This window comes from Hyperolius riggenbachi, unplaced genomic scaffold (genome assembly GCF_040937935.1).
Source record: "Hyperolius riggenbachi isolate aHypRig1 unplaced genomic scaffold, aHypRig1.pri scaffold_142, whole genome shotgun sequence".
NCBI classification, from domain to species: domain Eukaryota; kingdom Metazoa; phylum Chordata; class Amphibia; order Anura; family Hyperoliidae; genus Hyperolius; species Hyperolius riggenbachi.
In genome coordinates, this window is record NW_027152356.1 from 375,979 (window position 1) to 396,572 (window position 20,594).

Here is a 20,594-nt window from a genome sequence, read left to right on the forward strand (position 1 = left end):
AAATAATACAAAACTCTCTTCTGTATTTTTTTTTCCTCTCTTGAAAACCAATTGCGTTATGGAGTTGATACTTTAGGCTGTAGATGATCACGGGGATTGTAACACGGTCAGACATCATGCACAGGCCCAGATTTCCATCACAGGGGCGTATAGGCACAGATGTCCTGGCACCCTACACTTCACCCACTATGTACCTACAAACTACCGCTAGACTGCACTGCAGTGTGCTGGCTAGCCCAGTTGTCACTTCTCCCTTATTTCCCTTGCCCATCATAGGTAGTTACAGGTCTCCCTTAGTATTAGGTAGCCAAAGGTACCCTCGGTATTAAGTAGCTAGTGGTGCCCATAACTGAAAGGGAACTCTCGTCAGTGGAATGCCGAGAGCTGGGTGAGTAACCTGACATTAACGCTCCGCTCAGGACTCTGCAGAGGGAAGGAAGGAGGGAGGGAGGGAGGCACTCAGGGAGGGGAGTGAGCTGCCTTTCAATCATCAGGCGCCTGTAGGCATACGCCTACCGTGCCTTATATTAAATCTGGCCCTGATCATGCAGCACCACATCTGTTCTTCTTTCCACTTTATTTTCTTTTCGGTTTCTTTTTCTATGTCCTGTATATTTCCTAACAAGAGCTGCTTACTTGCTTAGTCCATGAATATACCTGTCAAAATCTATTGTGATTTCACAATCAGCATGCCTTATTTAGTGTTGGGCGAACAGTGTTCGCCACTGTTCGGGTTCTGCAGAACATCACCCTGTTCGGGTGATGTTCGAGTTCGGCCGAACACCTGATGGTGTTCGGCCAAACTGTTCGGCCATATGGCCGAACTAAGAGCGCATGGCCGAATGTTACCCGAATGTTCGGCTAGCGCTGTGATTGGCCGAACGGGTCACGTGGTTCGGACCCGAACGCGCTCTGATTGGCCGAACGGGTCACGTGGTTCGGGTAAATAAATAACCGATCCACGTCATTTCTCCGCCATTTGTCTGTGGGTTTAGCTTTGGGTAGGCAGGCAGGGTAGTTCTCTCTCCAGCCAGGCTAGCCAGGGTCCCCCGGTCATTGTGTCGCTGCTGGGAATAGTAGTACACCGCTCACCCACACTATATAGCATTGTGTTTACTGCCACTCTGTGTCTCTCTGCTGGGAACAGTAGTACACCGCTCACCCTGTATAGCATTGTGCTCTGTGTCACTGCTGGGAACAGTAGTACACCGCTCACCCACCCACCACTGTATAGCATTGTACTCTGTGTCGCTGCTGGGAACAGTAGTACACCGCTCAGCCACCACTGTATAGCATTGTGTTTACTGCCACTCTGTGTCTCTGCTGGGAACAGTAGTACACCACTCACCCACCACTGTATAGCATTGTGCTCTGTGTCGCTGCTGGGAACAGTAGTACACCGCTCACTCACACTATATAGCATTGTGTTTACTGCCACTCTGTGTCTCTGCTGGGAACAGTAGTACACCGCTCACCCACCACTGTATAGCATTGTGCTCTGTATCGCTGCTGGGAACAGTAGTACACCACTCACCCACCACTGTATACCATTGTGCTCTGTGTCGCTGCTGGGAACAGTAGTACACCACTCACCCACCACTGTATACCTTTGTGCTCTGTGTCGCTGCTGGGAACAGTAGTACACCACTCACCCACCACTGTATAGCATTGTGCTCTGTGTCGCTGCTGGGAACAGTAGTACACCGCTCAGCCACCACTGTATAGCATTGTGTTTACTGCCACTCTGTGTCTCTGCTGGGAACAGTAGTACACCACTCACCCACCACTGTATAGCATTGTGCTCTGTGTCGCTGCTGGGAACAGTAGTACACCGCTCACTCACACTATATAGCATTGTGTTTACTGCCACTCTGTGTCTCTGCTGGGAACAGTAGTACACCGCTCACCCACCACTGTATAGCATTGTGCTCTGTATCGCTGCTGGGAACAGTAGTACACCACTCACCCACCACTGTATACCATTGTGCTCTGTGTCGCTGCTGGGAACAGTAGTACACCACTCACCCACCACTGTATACCTTTGTGCTCTGTGTCGCTGCTGGGAACAGTAGTACACCACTCACCCACCACTGTATAGCATTGTGCTCTGTGTCGCTGCTGGGAACAGTAGTACACCACTCACCCACCACTGTATACCTTTGTGCTCTGTGTCGCTGCTGGGAACAGTAGTACACCGCTCAGCCACCACTGTATAGCATTGTGTTTACTGCCACTCTGTGTCTCTGCTGGGAACAGTAGTACACCGTTCACCCACCACTGTATAGCATTGTGCTCTGTGTCGCTGCTGGGAACAGTAGTACACCGCTCAGCCACACTATATAGCATTGTGTTTACTGCCACTCTGTGTCTCTGCTGGGAACAGTAGTACACCGCTCACCCACCACTGTATAGCATTGTGCTCTGCATCGCTGCTGGGAAAAGTAGTACACCACTCACCCACCACTGTATACCATTGTGCTCTGTGTCGCTGCTGGGAACAGTAGTACACCGCTCAGCCACCACTGTATAGCATTGTGTTTACTGCCACTCTGTGTCTCTGCTGGGAACAGTAGTACACCGCTCACCCACCACTGTATAGCATTGTGCTCTGTGTCGCTGCTGGGAACAGTAGTACACCACTCACCCACCACTGTATACCATTGTGCTCTGTGTCGCTGCTGGGAACAGTAGTACACCGCTCAGCCACCACTGTATAGCATTGTGTTTACTGCCACTCTGTGTCTCTGCTGGGAACAGTAGTACACCGCTCACCCACCACTGTATAGCATTGTGCTCTGTGTCGCTGCTGGTAACAGTAGTACACCGCTCAGCCACCACTGTATAGCATTGTGTTTACTGCCACTCTGTGTCTCTGCTGGGAACAGTAGTACACCGCTCACCCACCACTGTATTGCATTGTGCTCTGTGTCGCTGCTGGGAACAGTAGTACACCGCTCAGCCACCACTGTATAGCATTGTGTTTACTGCCAGTCTGTTTCTCTGCTGGGAACAGTAGTACACCGCTCACCCACCACTGTATAGCATTGTTCTCTGTGTCGCTGCTGGGAACAGTAGTACACCGCTCACCCACCCACCCACCACTGTATACCATTGTGCTCTGTGTCGCTGCTGGGAACAGTAGTACACCGCTCAGCCACCACTGTATAGCATTGTGTTTACTGCCACTCTGTGTCTCTGCTGGGAAAAGTAGTACACCGCTCACCCACCACTGTATAGCATTGTGCTCTGTGTCGCTGCTGGGAATAGTAGTACACCGCTCACCCACCACTGTATAGCATTGTGCTCTGTGTCACTGCTGGGAATAGTAGTACACCGCTCACCCGCCACTGTATAGCATTTCTGTACTGCCACTGTACTGCTGCCAGTCAGCGTGTACTTTAAGGATAAGTGAAATGAAGAAGAAATCCTGTGAAAGAGGGAGGGGCAAGGGAAGAGGTGTTTCCCCTGATGGTTCACGTACAGGCCACAGTGGAGCACCGAAGAAAACCCACTCAATACCGCCCATGTTGTCCAGGAAATCAACCCTCACAAATCCAAAAGAACATGACCAGATAATTAATTGGATGACCTCTCAAGCGTCCAGCAGTGGGTTAAGCAGCACCAGCACATCACGCACGAGGTCCGAGTCCTCAGCCAGTTATAAGGAGCCAGTGGGCACAAAGCTGACACAACCGGCAGCGACACCACGCACACAACTGCCAAATAACCAGTCCGAAGAATTTCCTCAGGACACAATGGGGTATTCGCAGGAGCTATTCCCAGCCCAACAAACTTCCACCTTTCAAAGGTCAATGGAACAGCCAGAAATTTTTTGCCCGGATTCACAACCATTTAGTGTGGGAAATGCACCGCGCACTGAAATGCAAGGCGAGTCCGAGGACTTTGAAACCCAAATCCCAGAGCAAGTTGGGCAGGAGGGGTTTCAATTGCAGGAGGTCGGCCGAGAAGATCTGGAAGACGACGTTGGAGTGAGCTGCGCAGAGGTTGTTCTGGGGAGCTCTACTCCACGGCGGCGGCCCACAATCACATATGACGAGTTTGAGGAGATGGAACAGGAGGAGGGTATGGACAATGTTGACAGAGACCCAGATTTTATATGTGAAGGAGAACATCGCCGTCGTAGCAGCAGCACAGATGAGTCTGTTGAAGAACCCACTGCTGCACGAGTTCGCCTTGTGCCACAAGGTAGGCGGCGCGAAATTTCAGGCACCACAAGCGTGGAGGTTCAAGTAAGATGCAAAAGAGGCGCAAACAGAAATCGCCAGCCTCCAAAGTCTGTCCTTTCTTTGAAGACTGCAGTGAGGATGGTACCATGGTGATTTGCAAGGTGTGCAAGACCCGCCTGAGCAGGGGGAAAAATATTAACAACCTCTCCACCACCAGCATGACCCACCACATGGTATCCAAACATCCCTCTCTGTGGGTGCCAGGACAGGGTACCAGCAACACTGCCTCCCTTGGGGTCACCAGACTCACCACCAGACCCTCCTCAGCAGCAGCAGTAGCCCAGCCATTGCATGGTTCACAACAACATTCACAAACATCACACGACGCTGACACTGTCACTTTCCGGAATAGTGCTCTTGAGGTCTCCCAGTCTTCATCAAACACAACAACCAACAGCCCTTCAGTGTGCAGCCCTACGGTTCAGTTGTCTGTCTCGGAGATGTTTGAGCGCAAGAGGAAATTGCCAGCAAATGACCCCCGGGCCGTGGCACTAACAGCCAGCATAGCCAAGCTTCTGGCCTGCGAAATGCTGCCATATCGAGTGGTGGAGACAAACAGCTTCAAGGGCATGATGTCAGTGGCCATCCCACGTTACGTGGTTCCCAGCCGCTACCACTTTGCGCGCTCTGCAGTGCCTGAGTTGCATGAGCACGTGGTCAGCAAAATAACCCGAAGCTTGAAGAATGCCGTTGCCTGCAAGGTTCACCTCACCACTGACACCTGGACGAGTGCGTTCGGCCAGGGTCGATACATCTCCCTTACCGCGCACTGGGTGAACCTTGTGGAGCCTGGCAGCGATTCCTCACCTACTACGGCGCGGGTGTTGCCCACGCCGCAAACAGCTGCACCGCCGTCCCTCCCACTGGATAACAACAGCAGCACCTACCTCTCTGACTCCTTCTCCTCCAACGCATCTCAAAGCTGTACCTCATCCGGAAACGCTAACCCAGCAGCAGTAGGATCGTGGAAGCAGTGCAGCACAGCTGTTGGCATGCGTCAGCAAGCATTGCTGAAGCTGATCTGCCTTGGGGATAAGCAGCACACAGGGGAGGAAATTTGGAGGGGAATAAAGGAACAGACGGATTTGTGGCTGGCACCGCTGGACTTGAAACCGGGCATGGTTGTGTGTGATAATGGGAGTAATCTCATTCGCGCTTTAAGGTTGGCTAAGCTGACACACATCCCTTGCCTGGCGCATGTGATGAACCTAGTAGTTCAGCGGTTCCTGAGGACATACCCAGGCGTGGCCGATCTTCTGTTGAAGGTGCGACGAGTGGCCAAACATTGTAGAAATTCCAGTACTGCTTTGGGGGCACTCGCCAAGATGCAGGAGCGCTTCAATCTCCCCCACCATCGCTTGCTGTGTGATGTCCCTACGCACTGGAATTCTACGCTGCACATGCTAGCCCGCTTTTGCGAGCAGAAGAGTGCAGTGGTCCAGTACATGACGGCGCAGTACCGAGGCGCATCCGGACAGCTGCCAAGCTTCTGTGGATCCGATTGGGCCAACATGTTGGACCTCTGCCAAGTCCTCCAAAATTTTGAGCAATCCACGTTGCTAGTGAGCAGTGACAACTCTTCAGTCAGCATTACCATACCACTGCTGTGTTTACTGAAGAAGTCTATGTTGAAAATCAAGGAAACAGCTGTCATGATGCAACTGGGGGAATCTGAAGGAGAAAACGATCAGCGTGATGATACCAACATCAGGCCATCTGCTTTAGGAAACGCTGGCCCCAGCAGCTATGACAAAGAAGAGGAGGAGGAACAGCTGGAGTTGGAGCAGGAATTTCATGCCACCACTGACGAGGGCCCGAGCGGTGCACGTTGGACTTCCACAATTCAGCGCGAATGGTCAGCAGAAGCAGACCAGGAAGAAGGTGACGACTATGATGCATCACAACAACTATCACAACGCTAACAAGAGGATGATGAGGATTCTGGCAGGACTCTGGCACACATGGCTCAATTCATGCTAGACTGCATTGAACGCGACCCACGCATTGTGCGCATTCTGGACAACACCAATTACTGGGTTTATACCCTTCTGGATCCACGGTACAAACACAATGTTCCAAAACTGCTTGAAGAAAGAGTCAGACAGGTCAAAATGGAAGAATACCAGCAGGCCCTTGTGGAGACTTTAGAGAGGAGATTGACATCCTCCCCCTCCTCTAGCCAGTTGTACGCCGACAGACTGACTTCCGCAAACCCAGGACGACCAGGAGGGCGGCAAACAACGCAAGCCGCAGCTAGTGCCCAAAAGGGAATGGTATCGGCAGTGTCCTTGGAGTGGGAAAATTTTCTGACACCCATGCAGCAGCCCACAGAACAGCAAGCGTGCAGATCCACCTCCAACACCGATCGCCTGGAGAAGATGGTCAAGGACTACATGTCAGATGGTGTAGCTGTGTTGAACAATCCATCTGCACCCTTCAACTATTGGGTATCGAAGCTAGACACCTGGCACGAACTGGCAATGCTCGCAATAGAGGTGCTGGCTTGCCCGGCAGCCAGCGTTATGTCGGAACGCTGTTTCAGTGCTGCCGGAGGCATCGTCACAGATCGGCGGCGTATCCGCCTCTCCACAGAAAATGCAGACCGTCTGACTCAAATTAAAATGAATCAATCCTGGATTGGAAACGACTACGCAACACTCCCGGACCCCAACCAAGTAACATGAACAATGAACATCTGTGATGGGTTAGCGTTTCCGGTCCCTGTTTATTGAACCTCTCATCTGTATTACATTTATGACTGCATGGCGACAAAATGCAAATTGCTATCCGCACGCTTCTTGTCCTCATGCAAGGCCTGGGTTGCGCCTGAAAGCGTGGCCTTCTCCTCCTGCGCCTCCTCCTGTTCCATCACGTGTGCTGCTGCTGGTTTAGCAATACCGGTCCCTTTTCCTGGAACCTCTCATCTGTATTACATTTATGACTGCATGCCGACAAAAAGCAAATTGTTATCCGCACGCTTCTTGTCCGCATGCAAGGCCTGGGTTGTTGTATCTCAAAGCGTGGCCTTCTCCTCCTGCGCCGCCCTCCTCCTGTTCCATCACGTGTGCTGCTGCTGGGTTAGCGTTACCGGTCCCTTTTCCTGGAACCTCTCCTCTGTATTACATTTATGACTGCATGCCGACAAAAAGCAAATTGCTATCCGCACGCTTCTTGTCCGCATGCAAGGCCTCGGTTGTTGTGTCTCAAAGCGTGGCCTTCTCCTCCTGCGCCGCCCTCCTTCTGTTCCATCACGTGTGCTGCTGCTGGGTTAGCGTTACCGGTCCCTTTTCCTGGAACCTCTCATCTGTATTACATTTATGACTGCATGCCGACAAAAAGCATGTTACCTGTGCAAAGAAAACAGACATTTCCCGCATTTAAAAGACAGTTTTCCCTTTGAAACTTTAAAATCGATTTTCTCAAAATCTATAAGCTCTTTTTGCTATTTTTTTTCCTCTTGTACCCACTCCTAAGGTGCACATACCCTGTAAATTTGGAGTATGTAGCATGTAAGGAGGCTTTAAAAAACACAAAAGTTCAGGTCCCCATTGACTTCCATTATGTTCAGAGTTCGGCCCAAACACCCGAACATCGCGGCCATGTTCGGTCTGTTCGGCCCAAATCTAAACATCTAGATGTTTGCCCAACACTAGTCCTCATCTGTACATGGCAAGGATTGATATGGCTGTATGAGATAGGGCTTGGACCAGTACAACAGAGTAACCAAGCAGCTCAGGGTGACCCAAACCACTCGGAATGTATAGGTGAATAAAAGGGACCAAAAAGACCTTCTACTAAAAAAATCAAAGCTTGATGTAATTTTCCTTCTTAAAACAGAAGCAAATCTGCAATAATTTAGCTATAAGTGAACATGTGTGGTTACCCATAGTGTTGGGCGAACAGTGTTCGCCACTGTTCGGGTTCTGCAGAACATCACCCTGTTCGGGTGATGTTCGAGTTCGGCCGAACACCTGACGGTGCTCGGCCAAACCGTTCGGCCATATGGCCGAACTAAGAGCGCATGGCCGAACGTTCCCCGAACGTTCGGCTAGCGCTGTGATTGGCCGAACGGGTCACGTGGTTCGGACCCGAACGCGCTCTGATTGGCCGAACGGTCACGTGGTTCGGGTAAATAAATACCCGAACCACGTCATATCTCCGCCATTTGTCTGTGGGTTTAGCTTTGGGTAGGCAGGCAGGGTAGTTCGCGCTCCAGCCACGCTAGCCAGGGTCCCCCCTGTCATTGTGTCACTGCTGGGAACAGTAGTACACCGCTTGCTCAGCCACACTATATAGCATTCTGTTTACTGCCACTCTGTGTACCTCGCTCAGCCACACTATATAGCATTCTGTTTACTGCCACTCTGTGTCTGCTGGGAATAGTAGTACACCGCTTGCTCAGCCACACTATATAGCATTCTGTTTACTGCCACTCTGTGTACCTCGCTCAGCCACACTATATAGCATTCTGTTTACTGCCACTCTGTGTCTGCTGGGAATAGTGGTACACCGCTCGCTCAGCCACACTATATAGCATTCTGTTCACTGTTCTGTGTCTGCTTGGAATAGTGGTACACCGCTCGCTCAGCCACACTATATAGCATTCTGTTTACTGTTCTGTGTCTGCTGGGAATAGTGGTACACCGCTCGCTCAGCCACACTATATAGCATTCTGTTTACTGTTCTGTGTCTGCTGGGAATAGTGGTACACCGCTCGCTCAGCCACACTATATAGCATTCTGTGCACTGTTCTGTGTCTGCTGGGAATAGTGGTACACCGCTCGCTCAGCCACACTATATAGCATTCTGTTCACTGTTCTGTGTCTGCTGGGAATAGTGGTACACCGCTCGCTCAGCCACACTATATAGCATTCTGTTTACTGTTCTGTGTCTGCTGGGAATAGTGGTACACCGCTCGCTCATCCACACTATATAGCATTCTGTTCACTGTTCTGTGTCTGCTGGGAATAGTGGTACACCGCCCGCTCAGCCACACTATATAGCATTCTGTTCACTGTTCTGTGTCTGCTGGGAATAGTGGTACACCGCTCGCTCAGCCACACTATATAGCATTCTGTTCACTGTTCTGTGTCTGCTGGGAACAGTAGTACACCGCTCGCTCAGCCAGAGTATATAGCATTGTGTTTACTGCCACTCTGTGTGCTCAGCCAGACTATATACCATTGTTTACTGACACTCTGTGTACACCGCTCAGCCAGACTATATACCATTGTTTACTGACACTCTGTGTACACCGCTCAGCCAGACTATATACCATTGTTTACTGCCACTCTGATTCTGCTGGGAACAGTAGTACACCGCTCGCTCAGCCAGACTATATAGCATTGTGTTTACTGCCACTCTGTGTACACCGCTCAGCCAGACTATATACCATTGTTTACTGACACTCTGTGTACACCGCTCAGCCAGACTATATACCATTGTTTACTGAAACTCTGTGTACACCGCTCAGCCAGACTATATACCATTGTTTACTGCCACTCTGATTCTGCTGGGAACAGTAGTACACCGCTCGCTCAGCCAGACTATATACCATTGTTTACTGACACTATATAGCAGACTATATAGCATTGTGTGTACACCGCTCAGCCAGACTATATACCATTGTTTACTGACACTCTGTGTACACCGCTCAGCCAGACTATATACCATTGTTTACTGCCACTCTGATTCTGCTGGGAACAGTAGTACACCGCTCGCTCAGCCAGACTATATACCATTGTTTACTGACACTCTGTGTACACCGCTCAGCCAGACTATATACCATTGTTTACTGCCACTCTGATTCTGCTGGGAACAGTAGTACACCGCTCGCTCAGCCAGACTATATACCATTGTTTACTGACACTATATAGCAGACTATATAGCATTGTGTGTACACCGCTCAGCCAGACTATATACCATTGTTTACTGACACTCTGTGTACACCGCTCAGCCAGACTATATACCATTGTTTACTGCCACTCTGATTCTGCTGGGAACAGTAGTACACCGCTCGCTCAGCCAGACTATATACCATTGTTTACTGACACTCTGTGTACACCGCTCAGCCAGACTATATACCATTGTTTACTGCCACTCTGATTCTGCTGGGAACAGTAGTACACCGCTCGCTCAGCCAGACTATATAGCATTGTGTTTACTGCCACTCTGTGTACACCGCTCAGCCACACTATATAGCATTGCGTACTCTGCCAGTCAGTGTGTATATTGCTGGGATCAGTAATACTCCACTCACCGTCAACCACTATATGAGCTCAACATGAGTTCCCCAGAGACCTCCGCTGTGAGCAGCACTCCCAACAACAGCAACAGCCAACGCCCCACGCAAGCTATAACATCCACCCCAGCAGCCAGTGGTCAGCAGCAGCCCTCCCCGGAGGAGAACGTTGTGTCCATCAGTCCGTCGCCAGAGCGATTAATGAGGGCTGCCATTGAGGAGATGATGGGGCCTGATGTGGAGGAGGAGGTCTGGCTCAGGCCAGCATCCCAAGTTAATGTTGAGGACGATGAGGGGTCTGTGTCTGGGGATGTTGGGGTGGCAGAGGTGGTGGGTGGGTCAGACTCAGGAGAAGAGTTGTATGATGAGGATGATGATCGGGACCATCTGTATGTGCCTCAGAGTCCGACCCCGGAAAACATGTTGTATCGTGTGTTTAGGTACTAAAATCTGCGTTCCCTCCCAGTAGTGTTGGGCGAACAGTGTTTGCCACTGTTCGGGTTCTGCAGAACATCACCCTGTTCGGGGTGACTATATAGCAGACTATATAGCATTGTGTTTAATGCCACTCTGTGTACACGGCTCAGCCACACTATATAGCATTGTGTTTACTTCCACTCTGTGTCTGCTGGGAACAGTAGTACACCGCTCACCCGCCACTGTATAGCATTGTGCTCTGTGTCACTGCTGACAATAGTGGTACACCGCTCACCCACCACTGTATAGCATTTCTGTACTGCCACTGTACTGCTGCCAGTCAGCGTGTACTTTAAGGATAAGTGAAATGAGGAAGAAATCCGGTGAAAGAGGGAGGGGCAAGGGAAGAGGTGTTTCCCCTGACGGTTCACGTACAGGCCACAGGGGAGCACCCAAGAAAACCCACTCAATACTGCCCATGTTGTCCAGGACAACAACCCTCACAGATCCAAAAGAACAGGACCAGATAATTACTTGGATGACCTCTCAAGCGTCCAGCAGTGGGTTAAGCAGCACCAGCACATCACGCACGAGGTCCGAGTCCTCAGCCAGTTAAAGTCTGGGCTTTCTTTGAAGACTGCACTGAGGATGTTACCATGGCGATTTGCAAGGTGTGCAAGACCCGCCTGAGCAGGGGGAAAAGTATTAACAACCTCTCCACCACCAGCATGAGCCGCCACATTCTATCCAAACATCCCACTCTGTGGGCAAACGCGGCAGGACAGGGTACCACCAGCAACACTGCCTCCCTTGGGTTCACCAGACTCACCACCAGACCCGCCTCAGCAGCAGCAGTAGCCCAGCCATTGCGTGGTTCACAACATTCACAAACATCAGACGATGCTGACACTGTCACTTTCCGGACTAGTGCTCTTGAGGTCTCCCAGTGTTCATCAAACACAACAACCAACAGCCCTTCGGTGTGCAGCGCTACGGTTGAGTTGTCTGTCTCTGAGATGTTTGAGCACAAGAGGAAATTGCCAGCAAATGACCCCCGGGCCGTGGCAGTAACAGCCAGCCAGCATAGCCAAGCTTCTGGCCTGCGAAATGCTGCCATATCGAGTGGTGGAGACAAACAGCTTCAAGGGCATGATGTCAGTGGCCATCCCACGTTACGTTGTTCCCAGCCGCTACCACTTTGCGCGCTCTGCAGTGCCTGAGTTGCATGAGCACGTGGTCAGCTAAATAACCCGAAGCTTGAAGAATGCCGTTGCCTGCAAGGTTCACCTCACCACTGACACCTGGACGAGTGCGTTCGGCCAGGGTCGATACATCTCCCTTACCGCGCACTGGGTGAACCTTGTGGAGCCTGGCAGCGATTCCTCACCTGCTACGGCGCGGGTGTTGCCCACGCCGCAAACAGCTGGATAACAACAGCAGCACCTACCTCTCTGACTCCTTCTCCTCCAACGCATCTCAAAGCTGTACCTCATCCGGAAATGCTAACCCAGCACCAGCAGCAGTAGGATCGTGGAAGCAGTGCAGCACAGCTGTTGGCATGCGTCAGCAAGCGTTGCTGAAGCTGATCTGCCTTGGGGATAAGCAGCACACAGGGGAGGAAATTTGGAGGGGAATAAAGGAACAGACGGATTTGTGGCTGGCACCGCTGGACCTGAAACCGGGCATGAAGCTAGACACCTGGCACGAACTGGCAATGTACGCAATAGAGGTGCTGGCTTGCCCGGCAGCCAGCGTTATGTCGGAACGCTGTTTCAGTGCTGCCGGAGGCATCATCACAGATCGGCGTATCCGCCTCTCCACAGAAAATGCAGACCGTCTGACTCAAATTAAAATGAATCAATCCTGGATTGGAAACGACTACGCAACACTCCTGGACCCCAACCAAGTAACATGACCGATGAACATCTGGGATGGTTTAGCGTTTCCGGTCCCTGTTTATTGAACCTCTCATCTGTATTACATTTATGACTGCATGGCGGCAAAAAGCATTGCTGCTATATCCGCACGCTTTTTGTCCTCATGCAAGGCCTGGGTTGTTGTGTCTCACAAAGCGTGGCCTTCTCCTCCTGCGCCTCCTCCTGTTCCATCACGTGTGCTGCTGCTGCTGCTGCTGCTGCTGGGTTACCGTTGCCGGTCCCTGTTTATGGAACCTCTTATCTTTATTACATTTATGACTACATGGCGGTACAAAGCATGCTATCCGCACGCTTTTTGTCCTCATGCAAGGCCTGGGTTGTTGTGTCTCACAAAGCGTGGCCTTCTCCTCCTGCGCCTCCTCCTGTTCCATCACGTGTGCTGCTGCTGCTGCTGCTGCTGCTGGGTTACCGTTGCCGGTCCCTGTTTATGGAACCTCTTATCTTTATTACATTTATGACTACATGGCGGTACAAAGCATGCTATCCGCACGCTTTTTGTCCTCATGCAAGGCCTGGGTTGTTGTGTCTCACAAAGCGTGGCCTTCTCCTCCTGCGCCTCCTCCTGTTCCATCACGTGTGCTGCTGCTGCTGCTGCTGCTGGGTTAGCGTTGCCGCGTGGTCCCTGTTTATTGAACCTCTTATCTTTATTACATTTATGACTACATGGCGGTACAAAGCATGCTATCCGCACGCTTTTTGTCCTCATGCAAGGCCTGGGTTGTTGTGTCTCACAAAGCGTGGCCTTCTCCTCCTGCGCCTCCTCCTGTTCCATCACGTGTGCTGCTGCTGGGTTAGCGTTGCCGCGTGGTCCCTGTTTATTGAACCACTTATCTTTATTACATTTATGACTGCATGGTGGTACAAAGCATGCTATCCGCACGCTTCTTGTCCTCATGCAAGGCCTGGGTTGTTGTGTCTCAAAGCGTGGCCTTCTCCTCCTGCGCCACCCTCCTCCTGTTCCATCACGTGTGCTGCTGCTGGGTTAGCATTACCGGTCCCTTTTCCTGGAACCTCTTATATGTATTACATTTATGACTGCATGCCGACAAAAAGCATGTTACCTGTGCAAAGAAAACAGACATTTCCCGCATTTAAAAGACAGTTTTCCCTTTGAAACTTTAAAATCGATTTTCTCAAAAACTATAAGCTCTTTTTGCTAAATTTTTTTTTCCTCTTGTACCCACTCCCAAGGTGCACATACCCTGTAAATTTGGGGTATGTAGCATGTAAGGAGGCTTTACAAACCACAAAAGTTCGGGTCCCCATTGACTTCCATTATGTTCGGAGTTCGGGTCGAACACCCGAACATCGCGGCCATGTTCGGCCTGTTCGGCCCGAACCCGAACATCTAGATGTTCGCCCAACACTAGTTACCCACAATGCACTGCTACTGAATATGCAAATTATCCCTCTTTGCCCTTGGTTTGATATGGCACTACTTCTTCTTCTTGCTTGGACCAGCCCCTTCTTCTTGCTTGGACCAGCCCTGGGGGCAGGGCGCTACTTCTTCTTCTTGTTTGAAGGTTGAGGCACTTACTCTATTATATATATAGATAGATGGGAAAGTTCGGATATTTGGATGTTTGGATGTTTGTTACTCGATCACGCAAAAACGGCTGAACGGATTTGAATGAAATTTGGCACACACATAGTACATTACCTGGAATAAAGTATAGGATACTTTTTATTCTCATAACCAAAAAGAGACAAATACAAATTTCACTGGAAAATGTAAACTGCAGCCACTCTTACACTGTTACACTGGAGGTGTGTTTAGCTTCTAAGGGTAGAATGGTTAATTTGCATATATTCAGCAGTGATGCACTGGGAGACATCTCAAGCTCACTCCAACCTGAATTATCGCAAATTCTTTCTGTTTTAAGAAAGCAAACTTTTTTTTTTTTTAACATCTTAGTAAGGGGGCTTTTAGGACCCTTACACACTCCAATGAGTTCTGGGTCACCATGAGCTGGCTGGTTAGTCTGTACCTCTCGGTGTTACAAGCCCAACTGCATAGAGCCAAATTAATCCATGCCATGCACTGATGAGGATCAAACAAAACAGTCTGTATGCATGTTGGATTATCATGGCTCTGTACAAATTAACAAGCTGACACATCATTGCATTCCAGCAGTTCTGGAGGTGTGTTTAGCTTTTAAGGGTAACAATGGTTCATTTGCATATATTTGACAGTGATGCATTGGGAGACATTTTAAGCTCACTCCAACCTGAATTATTGCAAATTCTTTCTGTTTTAAGAAAGCAAACTTTTGTTTTTCTTACACTGTTATTGGTACGGTTCTCAAACTTTGCACAGTTGGTTGATTTTCAAGGGGAATATTTCTGCCATTCTTGCACTGTTAATAGCACAAGCCTCAAACCTGCCATTCTTGCACTGTTAATGGCACAAGCCTCAAACCTGGTATAGTTGATCATTGGGTGACTGGGGTTCAATTTCAGAAAGGGGGTGGAGCCACAAATAGCCAATCAGATTTGTTTCATTCCAATGCAAATTATTGTTGCTAAACACCACAAAGCTCACAAACTTGGTAATTGAGTAATTGATTAATTGTGTGTTAGGGTTAGGAAAGTGGGCACAGCCAACACCAGCCAAATACATAAGCGGGCAACGCAGGGTCATAAGTGGGCTGAGACAAATACAAATTTTACTGGGAAAATGTAAACAGCAGCCATTCTTACACTATTAATGGTAGGATTCTCAAACTTTGCACAGTTGGTTACTGGGTGACTGGGATTAATATTCAGAAAAGTGGGTGGAGCCTACAAAAAACAATCAAAAATTACCTATTGATTTTTTAGGGGAATATTTCATTGCTGCCATTCTTGCACTGTTAATGGCACAAGCCTCAAACCTGGTACAGTTGATCATTGCGTGACTGGGGTTTAAATTTATATAAGGGGGTGGAGCCCCAAACAGCCAATATGATTTGTTTCATTTGAATGCAGGTTATTGATGCCAAAGACTGCAAAGCTCACAAACTTGGTCATTGAGTAATTGTGTGTTAGGGTTAGGAAAAGTGGACGCAGCCAACACCAGCCAAATACATAATCGGGCAATGCCAGGACATCAGTAGGCGGAGACAAATACAAATTTCACTGAGAAAATGTAAACTGCAGCAATTCTTACACTATTAATGGTAGGGTTCTCAAACTTTGCACAATTGGTCACTGGGTGACTGAGATTAAAGGATACCACAACTGACATGTGGCATATTAAGATAGACATGGGTATTTACAGTGCCTAGCACACAAATAACTAGGCTGTGTTCCTTTTTTTCTTTCTCTGCCTGAAAGAGGTAAATATCAGGTATGTAAGTGGCTGACTCAGTCCTGACTCAGACAGGAAGTGACTACAGTGTGACCTTCACTGATAAGAAATTCCAACTATAAAACACTTTCCTAGAAGAAAATGGCTTCTGAGAGCAAGAAAGAGATAAAAAAAGGGGGAAATTCTTATCAGTGAGGGTCACACTGTAGTCACTTCCTGTCTGAGTCAGGACTGAGTCAGCCACTTGCATACCTGATATTTACCTCTTTCAGGCAGAGAAAGAAAAAAAGGAACACAGCATAGTTATCTGTGTGCTAGGCACTGTACATACCCATGTCTATCTCATTATGTCACATGTCAGTTGTGGTATCCTTTAATATTCAGAAAAGTGGGTGGAGCCTACAAAAGCCAATCAAAATCCACCTATTAATCTTTAAGCGGAATATTTAATTGATGCCATTCTTGCACTGTTAATCACCTGTACCTGGTACAGTTGGCCATTGGGGGATTGGGGTTCAAATTCAGAAAATGGGTGGAGCCACAACCAATCAGATTTATTTTATTTCAATGCAAATTATTGATGCCAAAGACCGCAAAGTTCACAAACTTGGTCATTAAGTAATGTTGTGTTAGGGTTAGAAAAAGTGGGCGGAGCCAACACCAGCCAAATACATACCTGGGCAATGCCAAGTCATCAGTGGGTGGAAACAAACACAAATTTCACTGGGAAAATGTAAACTGCAGCTATTCTTACACTATTAATTGTAGGGTTCTAAAACTTTGCACAGTTGGTCACTGGGTGACTGGAATTAATATTCAGAAAAGTGGGTGGAGCCTACAAAAACCCATCACAATTCACCTATTGATTTTCAAGGCAAATATTTAATTGCTGCCATTTTTGCACTGTTAATGGCACAAGCCTCAAACCTGGTACAGTTGACCATTGGGTGACTGGGGTTAAATATTTAGAAAAGGGGTGGGGCCACAAACAGAAAATCAGATGTGTTTCATTTCAATGAACATTATTCATGCCAAAGACCACAAATCTCACAAACTTGGTCAATGACTATTGACAATTGTGTGTTAGGGTTAGAAAAAGTCACCACAGCCAACAGCAGCCAACTACATACCCGGGAAACATTAGGACATCAGTGGATGGAGAAAATTACAAATTTCACTGCTAGAATGTAAACTGAAATTTGGCACACACATAGTACATTACCTGGAATAAAGTATAGGATACTTTTTATTCCCATAACCAAAAAGAGACAAATACTGGAAAATATAAACTGCAGCCATTCTTACACTGTTGCACTGGAGGTGTGTTTAGCTTCTAAGGGTAGAATGGTTAATTTGCATATATTCAGCAGTGATGCACTGGGAGACATCTCAAGCTCACTCCAACCTGAATTATCGCAAATTCTGTTTTAAGAAAGCAAACTTTTGTTTTTCTTAACATCTTAGTAAGGGGGCTTTTAGGACCATTGTAGTCCCTTACACACTCCAATGAGTTCTGGGTCACCATGAGCTTGCTGGTTAGTCTGTACCTCTCGGTGTTACAAGCCCTACTGCATAGAGCCAAATTAATCCATGCCATGTACTGATGAGGATCAAACAATCCAAAACAGTCTGTATGCATGTTGGATTATTATGGCTCTGTACAAATTAACAAACTGACACATCATTTCATTCCAGCAGTTTTGGAGGTGTGTTTAGCTTTTAAGGGTAACAATGGTTAATTTGCATATATTCAACAGTGATGCACTGGGAGACATTTTAAACTCACTCCAACCTGAATTATCACAAATTCTTTCTGTTTTAAGAAAGCAAACTTTTGTTTTTCTTACTCTGTCAATGGCAGGTTTCTTAAACTTTGCACAGTTGGTCACTAGGTGACTGGGATTAATATTCAGAAAAGTGGGTGGAGCCTTCAAAAGCTAATCAAAATTCGCCTATTGATTTTCAAAGGAGTGCAGCCACAGCCAATTAGATTTATTTTATTTCAATGCCAATTATTGATGCCAAAGACCGCAAAGCTCACAAACTAGGTCATCCTTGAGTAATTGTGTGTTAGGATTAGAAAAAGTGGGCAGAGGTAACACTAGCCAGTTACATACCCGGGCAATGCCGGGCGACCAGCTAGTCCATAATAAATGGGAAAGTTCGGATGTTTGGATGTGTGGATGTATGTTACTCGATCACGCAAAAATGGCTGAACGGATTTGAATGAAATTTGGCACACACATAGTACATTACCTGGAATAAAGTATAGGATACTTTTTTTTCCCCATAACCAAAAAGGGGGCGGAGACAAATACAAATGTCACTGGAAAATTTAAACTGCAGCCATGCTTACACTGTTAATGGTAGAGTTCTCAAAGTTTGCACAGTTGGTCATTGGGTGACTGGGATTAATATTCAGAAAAGTGGGTGGAGCCTATAAAAGCCAATCAAATTTCACCTATTGATTTTCAAAGGGAATATGTAATTGCTGCCATTCTTGCACTGTTAATGGCACAAGCCTCAAACCTGGTACAGTTGATCATTGGGTGACTGGGGTTCAATTTCAGAAAGGGGGTGGAGCCACAAACAGCTAATCAGATTTGTTTCATTCCAATGCAAATTATTGATGTCAAACACCGCACAGCTCACAAACTTGGTAATTGAGTAATTGAGTAATTGATTAATTGTGTGTGAGGGTTAGAAAAGTGGGCACAGCCAACACCAGCCAAATACATGAGCGGGCAACAGGGGGTCATAAGTGGGCAGAGACAAATACAAATTTTACTAGCAAAATGTTATCTGTAGCCATTCTTACACTGTTAATGGTAGGTTTCTCAAACTTTGCACAGTTGGTCATTGGGTGACTGGGATTAATATTCAGAAAGGTGGGAGGAGCCTACAAAAGCCAATCATAATTCACCTATTGATTTTCAAGGAGAATATTTACATTGCTGCCATTCTTGCACTGTTAATGGCACAAGCCTCAAACCTGGTACAGTTGATCATTGGGTGACTGGGGTTTAATTTCAGAAAGGGGGTGGAGCTACAAACAGCCAATTAGATTTGTTTCATTCCAATGCAAATTATTGATGCCAGACACCGCAAAGCTCACAAACTTGGTAATTGAGTAATTGATTAATTGTGTGTGAGGATTAGAAAAGTGGGCACAGCCAACACCAGCCAAATACATAAGCGGGCAACGCTGGGTCATAAGTGTGAGGAAACAAATACAGATTTTACTGGGAAAATGTAAACTGCAGCCATTCTTACACTGTTAATTGTAGGGTTCTCAAACTTTGCACAGTTAATTACTGGGTGACTGGGGTTAATATTCAGAAATGTGGGTGGAGCCTACAAAAGCCAATCAAAAATTACCTATTGATTCTTCATGGGAATATTTCATTGCTGCTATTCTTGCACTGTTAATGGCACAAGCCTCAAACCTGATACAGTTGATCATTGGGTGACTTGGGTTTGAATTGATAAAAGGGGGTGGAGCCACAAACAGCCAATCTTATTTGTTTAATTTTAACGCAGGTTATTGATGCCAAAAACCACAAAGCTCAAAAACTTGGTCATTGAGTAATTGTGTGTTAGGGTTAGGAAAAGTGGGCACAGCCAACCCCAGCCAAATACATAATTGGGCAATACCGGGTCATCAGTGGGTGGAGACAAATACACATTTCACTGAGAAAATGTAAACTGCAGCCATTCTTACCCTGTTAATGGTAGGGTTCTCAAACTTTGCACAGTTGGTCACTAGGTGACTGGGATTAATATTCAGAAAGGTGGGTGGAGCCTGCAAAAGCCAATTAAAATCTACCTATTGATTTTTAAGGGGAATATTTAATTGATGCCATACTTGCACTGTTAATCACCTGTACCTGGTACACTTGGCCATTGGGTGATTGGGGTTCAAATTCAGAAAAGTGGTGGAGCCACAGCCAATCAGATTTATTTTATTTCAATGCAAATTATTGGTGCCAAAGACCGCAAAGCTCACAAACTTGGTCATTGAGTAATTAAGTAATTGTGTTAGGGTTAGGAAAAGTGGGCGGGGCCAACACCAGCCAAATACATACCCGGGCAACATTGGGCGTCCAGCTAGTAATCAATAAAAAATATGCTTATGCATGCAGATTTGCATAAAAAAAGCCTGCAAATGCACACAAATTTGCATACACATGCAAATCTGCAGGTGTTTTTTTCTATGTGGATTCACTTAGGTATAGTGGAAACGGGCCCTTAGTGTATGAGCTTATCATCAATTAGAGCCTGTTTCCATTACACTCGGATTCTGGATGCAGAAAAACTGACTCCAATGAATGTCTATGGGCCTGTTTCCACTAATATGTTCATTGTATGGGAAACAATGCATGATGCAGAAATCTGCAAATCACGTTTAGTGGAAACAGGCCCATAGGCTTTCATTGGAGTCTGTTTTTCTGTATCCAGAATCC